The sequence below is a fragment of the Ochlerotatus camptorhynchus genome, unplaced genomic scaffold (genome assembly GCF_037179485.1).
Source record: "Ochlerotatus camptorhynchus isolate MF236.1 unplaced genomic scaffold, CSIRO-AGI_Acam_v1.1 ptg000062l, whole genome shotgun sequence".
Lineage (NCBI taxonomy): Eukaryota > Metazoa > Arthropoda > Insecta > Diptera > Culicidae > Ochlerotatus > Ochlerotatus camptorhynchus.
In genome coordinates, this window is record NW_027040552.1 from 362,959 (window position 1) to 367,961 (window position 5,003).

General features: G+C 41.8%; 1 pseudogene; it reads right to left on the reverse strand.

The window, feature by feature from the left end:
- Window positions 1-375: 375 nt before the first annotated feature.
- LOC135717533 (uncharacterized) lies at window positions 376-1,279 on the reverse strand (annotated as a pseudogene).
- Window positions 1,280-5,003: the final 3,724 nt, after the last annotated feature.

Sequence of the window (5,003 nt, forward strand, 5' to 3'; positions counted from 1 at the left end):
CGAACTAAATTTCAGTCAATATTTTTCAACTGACCTAAAAAGATCGACAATCGGTTTTAAAATGGCAGAGATTTGAGCAAAAAACATTTACAAGAGTGAACCCCAAACTTATCATCGGGAGTGTCAAAGCGAGTCGATTGGTACACATTTCTGAAATTTTGCAAGAAGGGAAATCGCAAGAATTTCCCTTCTTGGGGAAATCGAAAACTGCAAAATCCGTTATGCGCTTAGTCTGTTAACCATTTGCGGAGTTAATTTTTTTCTTTGGATTTGTCTTTTCAGACAGGCTAAGACCATAACTGGTCCATCTCGCCACTGTAGTCGTTTAAGACTTGCTTCTTTTGTGTACAGTTTCTGAATGTTTGGTTGTCCACCTTATATGTGTATGTTGTTTACTTTCAGGAATTTCGTGATTTGCTGCAATTCTTCTTCACATCCTTCCGTCAGGATGTTTTCTAGCGGTTTCTTGTATTCCAGTGCCAAAAATTGGGTTCTATTTTGGTTGTACAAGCGTGCACAATCGAACAGGATGTGATTTATGTCTTCAGTAACTTCACACCAGTCACACGTGTCATCAAGTTCCCACCCCCAGCTCGCCTTTCTGTCCTTAGTGAGGCAGTGTCCACTTCTCACTCTGTTCACAACTTTGACATCATCCGGCTGCAGGTTAAGGTCTTTGCTCCATATTTTCCTGTGTGGGCGTTCCATGAGTACACACTAAGATTTTTTTTACTGGAGTCAGTATTTTTTTACTGGGTTTTTGAATTGCTGAAAAAGTAGGTAAAAATTCAAATGACCGTTATCCGTAAGGAATCAATGAAAACGGCCAACTTTATTTTCCATCATTAAATGGGGTAACAGAACTAAGTATGTACAAGTTCAGAACAAATTTTCTCATTAATAAATTTTCCACAGATTTTTAAACTTTTACCGAACAGTTCCGCAATTCAAAAACTCAGTAAAACCGTACTGACTCGATTAGTGTGTCTGTAGTGCAATTTTCCTTTCTCCTTTGAAGCTTCCTTGTACTTCCGCGTCCAATCCTCCCAGACTTCAGTGTTGCTGAGGATCTACGCATCTCCTAGTGTGATCCCACGGAAGAAGGACTGGTTATCCCGTGCTTTGGCGACCGCTAACTGATCTGCTGACTCGTTACCTTTTATTCCGTTGTGACTTGGCACCCACTGGATCCTGATGGCGTTCCCTCTGACGTACCGGAATTCCTTGTAGATTTCCCATAGTAGTTAGTTTCCTCGAGCAATCGTTCATTCAGCAGCATTTCGCAGGCGCTCCTAGAGTCAGTGAAGATGACCGCTTTCCTGTAACCTTTCTCCTTGACTAACTCGATTGCCTTCAGTATACTGAGCAGTTCCGCATTCATGATCGTGAAGTTGTTATTGATGTTCTCTGCCACGCTGGTCGCATCGGTGTAGATTCCGTTGTGTTGCTTATACGAGTTATGCATTGCTTCCTGAAACAGTGCCTGTCATACTACTTCCGGGGTGCGTTCCTTCTTATGCCTGGCCTCTCCTAGCGTTGTGCTTACAATTGTATCGAATTCAACTCGTTGGAAAAAACGCATTCTTCTTTCCAGAGGAAGACCCCTATCCGACGGGTGGACTTGGAAAAGTAGATCCACATGCTTATCTGCTATCTCCGTTAGGAAGGACTCGTTGCTAATTTCCCTGTTCAGGGTATCACCGACGAACTTCATCAGAGGAGTTCTGAACCAGAGTGTCCTGATGAGTTCCCTCTTGGTAAGGGCTTCAATCCGTTGTTCCATGGGTATTTGTCCTGCTTCCGCTAGCATTACATGAACTGGAGTTCTGGTGAGGTAACACAATGCTTTCCGGATGTACGAGTTGTGCTGAACCTGGAACTTGTTGAGGTGCGTCTTTGCTGCGTTTCCATAAACCGTTGCTCCGTATTCCAACCGGCTCCATATCAGCGCGTTCCTAATCTTGACCAAGGTTTCCGGATTTGCTCCGCTAGATTTGCGAGAGAGCATTTTCATCAATCCATCTTTGCTTCTTGCTTTGTCTCTTACCGACTCTATGTGTTTTCTGTGAGTCAATCCTCTGTCCAGCACGTATCCCAGGTAAGGATGTGTGTTTACCAGTTCTATTCTTTCTCCATGTACTTCTACCCCTAATAAAATTGTTATGGTTATTTTGCTTAACGACGTGTTCTGGGTATCTTCCAAACCATTAGTGGAAAAGTTCAATTATTTGGGTTATCGTTCGTTTATGGTTATTTTTTATTAGGGACTTCAATCCATCGGTCCTCTTCCGGGTGAAGGCGATGATCGCTGATTTATGGTTGCTGACTTTCAGGTTCAATCTTGCCAGTCTGTCGTAAAGTTGTGGTAGAAACCTGGTGCAGATTTCCGCCACTGAGTCGGCGAAATCGTCCGCCAATTGCAGCAACTCGCATCCACTGTGGGACAGATCGTGTAGTTCGTCCGTGTACAAATTGAAGAGAATAGGGGAGAGTCCCTCTAAACTTCGGCTTCTATAGGTCCGTCCTCCGAGCTTAGCACCATTTTCCGTGATCTTAGATATTCGTGACGCCACGAGATAATTTTTCCTGGGACAAGAGTTAAATTTATCTCGTGGTTAAAAGTGATATTTTCAAACTTATTTTCTATGTTCGAAAATCCTCTTGCTGTCGATCGATTGGTTTTCGAGCCACGGTTGTCAAAATTTAACTTCTTGTCTGTCAGAAATCACCATGCTCGGATAGCAGGGTTAATCGATAACTTTCCATCTGTCAAATTTTAACCAAATGTTAGCTGGGTGGTTCTTCTGTCTGTCCAATGCTACCAAACATCATGGCTGTGATTTTGGCTTGGCTCTACTTCAAGAGCCTTGAGCTGTTGTTAAAACGCAGAATCCCTAGTTTCTCCCGTGGAAGAAGAGCATTCTCCGAACAGCTCTGTTAAGAAGTGATCAAAGTCATCCTCAGTTGTCTCAGTAGTAGCTGGAACGGTCATGGCAGCCAATGGTGCCGGGTTTTGATACGATGAAATCCTCTTGTAGTTCTAAAAAAACAAAAAAAAAATAAACGTCAATGAATAGTGCAATCGATACATGTACATTACTAAATACATTCAATTATAAATATAATTTACCTGTATCAGTTCTTTTTCATCACTTGTAAACAGCTTGGAGCCCATGTAATTTAGTCGAGGATCCAAGTACAGTGCCATTTTGAAAGCTCAGCAGCGCAGCAGTTAATGGAGTAGCAAATGGGTTTTGCGTGAGCTCCGACAATTCCATTACAGCCAGAAGCCATTGCAAATAAAAATCTGGCAATGACACGTGTTCCGACTGCATATTCTTCGTGCAGTAGTATAACGGTTTAAACGCCTGCACATAGTTGCCAATCAACTCCCAGTCATTAGCGAGATCTGAAAAAATGTGATGTCAAGTGTTACAATTTTTGTAGTATACATAAATATTATGGAATATTACCGAGTTCTGGGAACTGAACTTCTTGGAAATATTTGTCACTCGCCTACGGGATGAGTTCGACTTGTCAACTTCATATAGAATTGCCAGTTGCAGGGTACGAACCGCACATTTCGAGATTGGGGTTCTCTTTGAACTCGTTGATTAGCGCTGCGGTGAACTCATGGTCTTCCTTATCTTGCTCTTCGGTATGTGCTGAGTCCAAGGCCAACATCTCTTTTTCCTGCTTGAGCTGCCGAACTGTGTGCGAGCATATTGACTCCGTTGTCGCATGTCACTGAGAATATTTGATTTATTCCAACGCCGTAGCTGTTCACAACCTCCAATATTTTACGCTTCAAAAACCGGGCCTTTTGACGTTTTTTTTTTTATTTCCAGCATTGCTATAAAAAAAACAGTTGATGTCCAATAGATTAAAATATTATAAATGATAAATTTACCCAAAGTGTGAATCACTATTTTGTCGTTGAGTATTGTGCATTAATGCCCAGTACATGGCGGTTGTGTCGAGAGGCTGAGTCAATTTTGAGGCTGATGAGCTAACCTTTCATTTCTGCTGCTATAGCCTCACAAATCCTGCCAGCAATTTCCTTGACCGTAACCTTCATATTTATTGGACTTATTAACAGTTAATGCCAAAGGATCAAGGAGTTGCTTAAATCCTTCCCATTGCAAACATAACAGGGGCATGTTTTGGTACGAAATCAGTTTCACCAATGAATCCATAAACAATAATTTGTCAATTGGTACAGGACGTTTTGCCACAACTCGCTGCTTCTTTGCCAGTGTTTCATCTTGCTTGGTTAACCCGTTCTAGTACTACACTATGTTTGTTTTGATTAGCTATGAAAGTTCGACAGATAAAATAAGGGGTTCGTGGATTTTCCTATGTTTTGAGGGGTGCATCGATTAGCTTGGGACCGAAGATAGTACCAGAGCAGAGCCAAAAAGTTGACCACCTTTCTTCGGGACCTTCTGGTCTTAGAGTTACCTCTATGGTAGTGTTCGATTAAAGTGCTGTGCAGCACCATTTTCCTTCAGTGAGTATTTAGTTGACCTTAAATAACTCTCTGCTGATTCAAAGTCTTCTATTTCTCATCTTTTCTTGTAGAAGGTCCTGCAGATCGGTGAAGATCTTGGATTATCGCTTTTTCCTTTCTAACGTGAAGAAGATCTTTCAAATCCACGGATTTCAAATACTTCTCCAGTCTGAAATGCCAGGTGTCAAAGGGATTCCATGAACCAACTCCGAAAATAGACCCCTATATCCCTATACACCTCCTGATGTTCAGAGTGATAACTCAAAGTTTTGAAATATTCTTTTGGCCCACTGCCCTACAAACATTGGAAGCAGAATAAGAGCTAATTCAGGCAAAAATATGCTTCTTCTGCTAAAAATGGCTCATTCTACTTTTAATCAGTTCAAATTGATTGCTGGGTGGCCCACTGAAATCAGCATAACACGTCTACCATGAGAACGCACGTTTCCTTTTCCGGGAAAAAAAAAGTAACATGTCGCGTAGAACTCCATTG